This window comes from Saccostrea cucullata, unplaced genomic scaffold, assembly GCF_032062105.1.
Source record: "Saccostrea cucullata isolate Sc308-1 unplaced genomic scaffold, CSIRO_AGI_Scuc_v1 ctg10752, whole genome shotgun sequence".
NCBI lineage: Eukaryota > Metazoa > Mollusca > Bivalvia > Ostreida > Ostreidae > Saccostrea > Saccostrea cuccullata.
In genome coordinates, this window is record NW_026924107.1 from 12218 (window position 1) to 23214 (window position 10997).

Genomic DNA, 10997 nt, shown 5'->3' on the forward strand with positions numbered 1-10997 from the left:
GAAGTAGCATTAAAAGGAATTTCACAGAAATTTCTATTTTTAGTAACCATAGCAACACCGTTCATCAAAATCAAAAACAGATGCACTATTTTATGTATCTTAGTGAAGTCTACTTGTGAGCCAAGTTATATTGAAATCAGACCAAAACTGTAGGAGGAGTAGCGTTTTAAAGAAATTTCACAGAAATTTCTATTTTTAATAACCATGGCAACACCGTTCACCGAAATCAAAAACCGATGCTCTATTTTATGTATCTTAGTGTAGTATACTTGTGTGCCAAGTTATATTGAAATCAGACCAAAACTGTAGGAGGAGTAGCGTTTTAAAGAAATTTCACAGAAATTTCTATTTTTAGTAGCCACGGCAACACCGTTCATTGAAATCAAAAACCGATGCAAAGAATTATGTATCTTAGTGTAGTTTACTTGTGTGCCAAGTTATATTGAAATCAGACCAAAACTGTAGGCGGAGTAGCGTTTTAAAGAAATTTCACAGAAATTTCTATTTTTAGTAGCAACGGCAACACCATTCATTGAAATCAAAAACCGATGCAAAGAATTATGTATCTTAGTGTAGTTTACTTGTGTGCCAAGTTATATTGAAATCAGACCAAAACTGTAGGAGGAGTAGCGTTTTAAAGAAATTTCACAGAAATTTCTATTTTTAGTAGCCACGGCAACACCGTTCATTGAAATCAAAAACCGATGCAAAGAATTATGTATCTTAGTGTAGTTTACTTGTGTGCCAAATTATATTGAAATCGAACCAAAACTGTAGGAGTAGTAGCATTTTGAATTTCACAGAAATTTCTATTTTTAGTAACCACAGCAACACCGTTCATCGAAATCAAAAATCGATGCACAGAATTATGTATCTTAGTGCAGGCTACTTGTGTGCCAAGTTATATTGAAATCAGACCAAAACTGTAGGAGGGGTAGCATTTTGAAAGAATTTCACAGAAATTTCTATTTTTAGTAACCACGGCAACACCGTTCATTGAAATCAAAAATCGATACACAGTATAATATATCTTAGTGTAGTCTACGTGTGTGCCAAGTTATATTGAAATCAGACCAAAACTGTAGGATGAGTAGCACTTTGAAAAATTGTTTACAGACAGACAGACGGACGGACGGACGACGGACGCATTACTATCGCAAAAGCTCTTCTGGTCTCTGACCAGTAGAGCTAAAAAATGTACTAAGCCAAGTGAATTTTAAGTGGAAGATCGAAATAACAAAAAATTGGCAATATCACATAGGCTGATATTTACCATTTAGCTTTTCCTAATAAAATTCACCTGGCTAGGTATATTTTTCTTAAGTTTATATTACACTTTTAGCGCCAAGATAACATATTCTGAAATCTATTTTCACCTGTAAACCTTTACTGAATTTGATTTGTCTATATCTGTGTTTTCATTGAAATATTACTAATATTTTCAAAGTCTTTTTCATATTCCAGTTCTTCGAAGAAAAAATTCTAAGAACCATCCACTTTTCTAAGCTTGTGACATGATATTTAATCATGGCTTCATTCATGGGGTTCACGTGAACCAAAATGCGGTCAGGGGCGTAGTATCAGGGGGGGGCAGGCCCCCCCACTTTTTCTCCCGACATTACCTTTACTATAGAAAATGTTTACTGAAAGGAAGGTTGCCCCCCCCCCCACATTTCAGCAAAGGGTAGTGTTATACAGAAAATTTACCCCAAAAAGTTTGAATTGAAAGATAGTTGGTCTTGAAAAAAGTTAGCCACTACCCCCCCCCCCCCCCCCCCCCCCCCCCCCCCACGAAATAGGATTTTCGACTTCGGGCAACTTTTAATTTTTCGTTTTTTTTTTTTTTTTTTTTGTCAACTTTTTCAGGTAAGTAAAAAAAATTTTTCTCAGGTTGGCCCCCCCACTTCCAAAAACGATGCTACGCGCCTGGCGGTGGTCTAAATATTAATGAATATGCATGAAACTTTCCAACCAATCACATGCAAGATTTTCCTACATGACGGAAGTTGTAAGTAAGCTGAAATCATATTATTACGCAACATACAAAACACCAAAGTTTTTGCAGTCCTGCATGAAAAGTTTTCGGTAAGACTTTTACTTACATATATATTTAAAAACTACACTTTCCAAAGTTTTATTTGATATAACTTTCGATTTTGTACGGAACGGTTTTGGCAACCGCATTTTGACCTAAAGGTCATTTTCATTCATAAAATTTCACGCGTCACCGGGCGCCATCTTGGAATTTTACACGCAAATACTACATCTCTCACAAACACGATTTACTCTAAAAATAAAGCATTTTTTGGCAAATCATTTAATGCTTTATTCTTTTATGGATATTTATGATATGATGAATATTTCATTTTATTCTATTGATATATATAATATTTATGTATTTTTGTTTTGTTTTTCTAGCATTAAAAGCCATTTCGAATAAAAATGAATCCATATCAAATGTCTACGCCAGACCAAAATTTTAATGTTTGGGCTTTTTAAAAAAAATTTTTTTTGTGGGTTTACAGGGAAGGGGGGGAATGTTTTATGGGCCGTCACCCGTAGGGGTTACTCTGTCCAATTTTTTTTGCACATCTAAACTTGGAATTTTTCTGTGCAGGAACCAATGCTTCATGCCTTTGAAGTTTTATTCTCTTGTGGGTTTACAGGGAATGGGGGAATGTTTCATTGGCCTACGCCCATAGGGGTTACTCTGCCCATTTCTTTTTAGATTACCTTAATTTGTTTTAATTCAATGTATTGATTTTTATTTCTGAAAATTTCAGATGTTTCCACACTTTGTTGGGGTCATGCCTGTTGCAGATTTCTGTGTCCCTCCCCCAGCAAGACACCATGGATTTACCTGGTCCGTACTGCGAAAAATTTAACATTCGTAAGCAGGACTTGGAAAAATTCAGTGTTGCACAATGTGAGATAACCAATGGACTTGTGTTGGAGCTGAAGTCATATTTTGGGAATGGAGGTGTTGGCCAACTACTCAAGATTTTACCATCCTTGGATGACAGGTTTGAAAGTGCGAACCAGAATTCAGCTCTTGTGAAAATTAAAAGAACAGCAGACATTCGTAAGAAATTATCATCAAAGAAGAAGGTCAAAGGCTTTTCATCACTACATGACTTTCTGGATCAACAGTTCCAACCTCCCTTATCGCTAACCATACCATCTATTCAATCAACTACCTCCGTCCAAAATGTTAGCGTTCTACAGGAAATTTCTGAGATTGACAGCCTGGACGAGATCTCTTCTAGTTCTACACAGGAGCCACTTCCCATTGTGCCCTCCATTCCAAGTTCAAGTGAAAGTGTCAAGAACAGCCTTGATATAGATGCGAAGGAGTCCAATTCTGCACAATACGAACTTACAAAACGAAAGAAAGCTTTGGAAGTGGTAAATGGTGAGGTGAATATGCTTCAGAAAAGCTTCAGGCCCTCCAATCTAAAGTTGGACACAACTCTGTGAAGAACGTGAACAAGAGACGAAATTAGTAGAAAAAATCTTCACCTGCTCCGGGATTCTCAACGCGATGTGAGGAAACTGACAACAGTAGTCAAGTCGTTGACAGAAGCCTGCAATGCAAGCAATGAAAAAATCAAAAACCTGGAAGCAGTGAACAAAGACCTTGTGAACCAGATGAAAGACTATGAGGACACAAAGGCAGCACTTAAAGCTGAAGAAAAGAAAAAAAGTGAACGCCCAAAAGTCTGCAAGTTACTACAAACAGTCGTCAAAGCACAGGAAAGAACTACTGAATTCACCTGCTCAAGATCCTGTCACCAATGAAGATAAAGAGAAGTCCAGAGAAATTGACGCATTGACATTAGAAGTTGAGAGACTGCAAGACTTGCTCCAAGTCCAAAACGACGTCAAAACACGCAAGAAAGATGGATCCTTTGCCGACAGTATTAGGACTTGTGTGATAGAACGGACTGGTCTGGAAGTATCGAATGAAAAGGTTTCACCTGTCATTTGCTCAGTGGCAAAACATTTATTTTCAAAGGAATTTGCCAAGGGGGAACTTCCATCTAACACCACTGTGCAGACAATTGTTGATGAGGGCCACTATGTTGCCAAGGCATTCATTTCTGAGAAATTGGCTAGCACAAGCAACTGGGGATTAAACCGTGACGGCACCACAAGGAAGAAGCAGAAGTTTCTAGATACATCAATTACGCTATCATCTGGTGAAGTGATGAGTCTTGGATTTACTCGGGTTTCACATGAGACAGCAGTTGCCATTAACGACACAACTAAAGAACATTTTAGCGAGCTTGCTACCCTGCAGAATGAGATACGTGCAGAAGGCAACTATCAGAACTTCATTAGATCATCGTTAGAAAAACTTGGGTATAGCATGAGTGACCGAGCAGCCAAAGAGAAGAAGGCAAATGAATTACTTACCAGCTGGAGGAATACCATCTTGCAGCAATGTGAACATGAACACGAGCAATCAGAGGTCCTGAACTTTTACTGTATGACCCATGTCCTCCTTGGATTTCATTCATACTCGAGCAAAGAATTCCAGGAGTTTGAAAATCACCTTGTTTCTGAGATTGGACCCTTAGGCAGAGACAATTTCCCAGTATTTAAATATTGGAGCACGAAAGGAACAGTAGTGGAGAGAGTGGTGTGCGGACAGTTTCAGATGTGTTCGGTCCATCTGGTGACCACCATGGTGTTCGAGACCTATGGGAAGCTCACTGCGCAGAAAATGGCATTAAATCACTGATTGGAAATTACAGGGACAACCGGTTTAATGCAATATTCCAAACGGCAGCAGAAAGACTTGTGCATCGTGAGGATTTCATAAAAGTGCTTGAAACAGTCCAAACGCCCAATTTAAAACTTAAAGCTGGTTTACAGATTTGAAATGTGATATGATTGCTGTCCTCTTACAGTGCTTTGGACTCTTTTATGTGGAAGTAACTGGTCCTTATTGGAATCTTGTAACCAACTCAGGAGTTCCGTACTTGTACCTTTATAGGCACATGACTGAATTGCATGGGTTTCTGGATAAATGCATCAATGATCCAGTCCATCTTCTGAACAACGTTCATCACTGGAGCGAAGATGACCCCTCTGACCTATCAAGGATAACTCAAAGAAACCGAATATCTAAATTAAATATAAAATTCTAGAAAACGACCGAAATTTCATGACTTCAAAATGCCATAACTTTTTTTTCTAAAGGTTTCTTCCTGATATAAAAAGTATTGTACAGCATTTATTGAGCTCTTTTAAATGGCATAAAGTTTGATTACATTACTCAAAAACAAAAAATTAGCTTGGGTTGCTAGTCCTTAATCCGAACTATCCTCTGCCACCTACAGACCAATCCACACTTTTCAAAAGTTATGTCCCTTGGCCGCCATCTTAGGGGATAAACCCATACAATCCACACAGTAGCCTTTGTAGTTTTCAGGTTAAAAAGCTCTGTCTTTTGTGTACTGTTTGCCCCAAGATGGGGCTACCCACACATTGAAAGAAAAAGAATTACAACACAATAAATTTATCAGAACACGCCCAATTATTTGGTAGCATAAAGAGGAGACATGACGTTTCATTCCCTTTTGACCTTTTGGTTGATCCCGCAAAGGGAAACAACTTTTGCAAAGTGTGGATTGGACTATATCAGTAAACCTTACAAATACTTCAACATAAAAATTGGTTTTAAAAATTCAGTTCAATCTGTGTCCATATTTTGAGTTCTACGCCTAGGAAGCCTCAAAACGTCCCTTTCCCCTTTGTGTTCTTCTGGGAAAATCTCAAGGATACCGGGAAAAAATATTATATTTCATGGAACTGCATCCGATTATATCAACTAATTAAGCTGTTATTACATTTTTCATCGGATAACTGAACTTCTCAATTTCCACTTCCATATCAAGCCTTAGATTTTCATGAAATTTCTTAAATGCATCTACATTTTCTTTTAATATTCGTACTTGCATCAATAATGCGCTCATGCTATAGAACCATTCATGTATAGGAATTCTCGTATCTGCATTCCGATACTAAAGCCACGTTATCGACTTATATGTTAACGAGTTAACATTACCATGTAAACAATTTAGAGATTAACCTGTACAATAACTGCTTCTCATTAAAGTTAAATTTTTATTCATTGCTTTTGAAGTTTGATCACAGGAATTATTTTTTTCTTGAAATAAATCAAAACTTGAAGAAATAATACTAATAAAGAACGAAGTGATATTAATAAAGGAAAAGAATAAAAATAGTACGACCTCTCCGTACCAACACTAGATCATAATTTTCAACAAGTATTAGCTTTCCTAAAAAGCTCGTCTGACGTGGTTTGCTTAAATTCACAAAGCAGAAAGAAATCAATAATTATATATATTTTACATATTTTTTTCGTTCGGTAATCTATCTTTAAAAGACCACGTGCAATCAATATTGCCATGGCAACTTAATATTTTTTAAATCATGGTGAAGATGAATTTACTGAACACAATTTATTTGCAATAACATCTTTCTTTTCTCATTAATACTACGTTTTATTTTATAACATTTTTCTGTGGAAAAGGGGTATAGCATTAAGAAAAAAATTACCAAATGAAATGTTATTTCCAACAATGAAGTTCAGACTACATAATGTCAGTTGAAATTATTTTGTAATCTATGAATATATTTTTCAATTACTCGAGTTCAGTTTAATTTTAAACTATTTTATGAAATGCCATGATATAACTATATCATTACATAATGATCTATACCATTGTCATTAAAAGTTATGCATCGTTTTACCAGTACAATCTTAACGTTAATTGGTGATTATTCCCCAGTGAGATGTGCGCGCGAGGCAATTAATGTCAGCAGTTTTGAGGGAGGGATATTAAGTTTTGGGTTTAAACAGGCACGTAGCAACGGGAGCGCCCCCCCCCCCATTTTTTCCCAACATTGCCTTTACTATAGAAAATGTCTATTGGAAGGTTGGTTGCCCTCCCTCCCCCACTTCTAACCACAGTAAAGAGTAAAGTGATATCAAGGAAATGTAGTATTGTACGCAAAAAAATATGAAGGGAAAGGAAGTTGACCTTGCAAAAAGTTGGCCACTTACCCCTCCCCCCTCGCTTCTGCAAAGCCTCCTTTTCTGCTTGTCAGTTTTTAGTAAAAAAAAAATTTCTCTGGCTTGCCCCCCACTTAAAAAAAGGATGCCACGTGCCTGTTTAAACATAGAACACTGTGCCGGATAATTATGCCACTTCAAAAGTGGCATTTTGGCGCCCGCCAAATCCTCATTTCACATAAAAATCATGTATACCAAGTGGTAGACCATCACTCACAGAGTTCATAACTACCTTTGTTACAGGTAAATCTCACCTGTCAGGTGAGATAATCACCTTTGAACAAAAAATTCCCATAGGAAAAATAAAGTTCCTATAGGAAAAATAAAATTCCTGAGGGATATTATCAAAATCCTGCAGGATTTCTTAATTTCCTGCAGGATATTTAAAAATTCCTGCAGGACTATAATTTACCATGGGAGAATTTAATTTCCTAAGGGAATTTATTTTCCTAAAGGAGAAAAATAAATCCCATAGGAGAAAATATATCCTATAGGAAAAAAAATTTCTCCTCAGGGAATTTTTTTCTCCCTTAGGAAAAAAAATTCCCATAGGATTTAAATTCCCATAGGAATTTGAGAGTTATTCCCATAGGATTATTTTTTGTTCCATCTTCTTCTTAATTTCCTAATCTTAGTTTTAAAAAAAAATCCCTTAGGAATTTAAAATATTACTCCAATAGGATTTTTTGTATCTACCCATTTTGAGTATGTTGTTCTGTTTCCTCTTATTTGTGTGTGGATGTCAGTGTTTAACAAGAACATTAGCCCCAAGAGCCTTGAATCCCTCTTCTGATAAATTGTACAATCTATCACAAAGCCTTGAAATTCCAATAGTAGGTCATCATAACCTACATTTTGGTTAAAACACTCTGAAGATCTATGATGCATCAACTGACAAAGGATGATGATTCTGGGAAAAGAGTACCAATTAATTTCCCATAGAACTCTATACAAACCTTATGCCCTCCAAGTAATTTACTAATTCCCATTCAAACAAATCTGTCATATCATTTGAAAGTTCGTTCTAAGCACTTATTAAAAACATGGAAAAAAATATACCGTGCCGCGGCGTTTATAGGTCAAATTTGCAGTTATTTAGAACTTACAGCAATCAGCAGTCAATGACACCCTGCCAAAAATATCAATCCCCACTCCTACAATCTCCCCTGGTATTTCTATATTTTCTGTCATATTCCCACACTCCATCATTTATTTCAAACATTAATATTTTTACTTTAAAATGAAAATATTTACATACCTGAATTCACCCAATCAGGTAAAGCCTACCCATTTATTACTCTGCTTCATCTTGTTCAACCAGGAAATGATGTTAAAATCTGGGTCTTTGGTGCTCTTTTTCCTATACTTACATATTTACCTATCCTATTAGTCAATTTTGTAATTTTCAAAGACCTTATACATACCAATATACATGTATGAAATTTGAACCCTGTCACTTCAGTGTCTTGGAATCTGTGACCATCTTAATGAATGACCCCTCCCTGCTGCAGGTACTGTTCCAAAGAGTGAAAAACTTTCATTCCTGTGATGAAATCTGGATACAGTTGTCACTGTAATGAATAAAATATTTATAAAATAACATGAATTTGTGTTTTGATGTTAATAAAATGATATAAAGTCATAATTGTGTCACTTTTTACAAACGGGTGGAATCTACCCAGAATAAAGAAAAAAGGTCCAAAATTTGATAAAACATAGCTAATTAAGCAAAATTAAAAGGTTTTAAAAAGACTGATATAGAAAAATTTTTATGCTTATGCAAAGTAAATTGTTTGAGATTCTGATATACTAAATGATTCTTATCTAACTCCTCCTGTTGCTTAAGTATATACAAAAAAGTTTCCCCACGCCCCAGTGAAAGACACTTAGAGAAATAGCAGGTGCCTGCTATTATATTTGTTTACAATTAATTCAGACAAGAGAAAATTAATACTTTTGATAACAAATTAAAGTGTAGTATCTGATAGTCTTATACAGTACAACCATAAGCAATATTATTGAATTTCATGCTTTTAAAAGGGGAATTCAGATTAATTTATAAAAAATCAAAAATTGCAATAATTGACTTCAAACCCCAAAATGTACTCCAAAAGAAGAGGCTGGAAAGTTAATAAATGGAAAATTTACCTGCAATGTACAGAAATCTGTCCGACAAAATATATCAGGTGCATAGCGAGTCTCCATCTTCTTCTTATATAGAGAAAATGCCCCCGCTAATCAGATACCAAGTTCTCCCGGGTTCGAGGAAGCTGAAAGATGAAAGTCCTCTATAGTGTTTAAATAAAGATGAATCAATAAAGTTAGTCAAATTAAGCATAAATAATAAAAAAAACAGCAATATTTTTCAAGTTTTCTGAAAAAGTACCAAATTACATATCTTCTACATGGCTAAATGTTTAAAAAATGGATCCTTCAAGGGTGGAATACATGTTTTACAATTTTACATGTAATTACATGTAAATATTAGAAAAGTCAAATGTGATACATGCAGTAATGCCATTCCAATAATTCAAGAAAAAAAAATCAGAAGCCTAAGGTCACAATAATTAAGATTATATCATGTTGAAATTCTACATATTTGGTTAGCTAGTCTAAGGGAAGTAACTCTAAGTACAAAAACTGGAAAGCAGTAGAAAATGAGTTGCAGAGAGTCATCCTGATGAAACTACAAAGAGCAAAAAAAGGGAAAACACAGACCTTTGTGTAGCTACAATATAGAAACAACCAAACTACAAACTGATGCCCCTGCAGTCCAAGGGAGGCAATCCAGAGGATCACATTCACTACCGACATGATACGTCAAGACAGAAAATGCCCTCCTTTCACATGAACACCACGAAAGGCACTTTTAAGGGCCGAATAAATTATTCGAAAAGATACCAAACATGCAAACGTATAAGAAACTAAATAAAAATTAACACCAGGCCACCATCCTACACTAGACTAGAATATGTACACATAATTATATCAATTCATATAAATACACAATCACATGTACATGTAAAATACATATAATAAATTTATGAATACATACAAACATCTATTATAAGATCAATCTGATACATTTTCTTAACTTACCTTCCTCCTCTGGCCATGTCAACTACACATTGATTTACCAATTTCCATCCTCTGTAACCCCCCCCCCCCCCCAATCTCTACAGTACAAAAGACTCCAAATCACCTCTAACCCCAATTCCACAGAAAAATAATTCAAATTTTGGCTAATTTTTCTCTCGAAATGTCTTAAATATTCAAATAAATAGCTAAAAATAACTTTTCATGACTTTCACTTCACTTTACATATTAATATTTAGATCTTACAGCGATCGGCAGTAAATGACACACTGCCAAAAATATCAATCCCCACTCCTACAATCTCCCCTGGTATTTCTATATTTTCTGTAATATTTCCACATTCCATCATTTATTTCAAACATTAATAGTTTTACTTTAAAATGAAAATATTTACATACCTGAATTCACCCAATCAGGTAAAGCCTACCCATTTATTACTCTGCTTCATCTTGTTCAACCTGGAAATGATGTTAAAATCTGGGTCTTTGGTGCTCTTTTTCCTATATTCTAAGCCAATAAGTACCGGAGATATTTAAGGAATCACTGTCTAGTTAGTAATTTAGTATGCCAGGGCATCAATGATTGTGGGAAACATGGGATAATTTGCGTAACGGGTGATGTCCCTGGCATACTATACTAACTAGACAGTGATTCCTTATATTTTCATTTCATTGTGAAATAAAATTGTAGATTTAGACTTTAAAAATGTAGACTAATTGATTTAAATTACACGAGGACTCCCATGACAATTTAAATAGTCCTCGCCCACTGACGTCAAACACAAAGACAGCCGCAC

The 10997-nt window shown here is 35.5% G+C and overlaps 1 long non-coding RNA gene across 2 annotated transcripts; it reads right to left on the reverse strand.

Annotated features, from left to right (window-relative positions):
• Window positions 1-8535: 8535 nt before the first annotated feature.
• Window positions 8536-10689, reverse strand: LOC134265745 (uncharacterized). Of its 2 annotated transcripts, none has more exons than XR_009991810.1 (3): window positions 10600-10689; window positions 9254-9375; window positions 8536-8676 (listed from the first exon to the last, which is right to left on the reverse strand). It is a non-coding gene; the product is annotated as an uncharacterized LOC134265745 (long non-coding RNA). The 2 variants fall into 2 exon arrangements; XR_009991811.1 differs by lacking the exon at window positions 10600-10689 and adding an exon at window positions 10205-10249.
• Window positions 10690-10997: the final 308 nt, after the last annotated feature.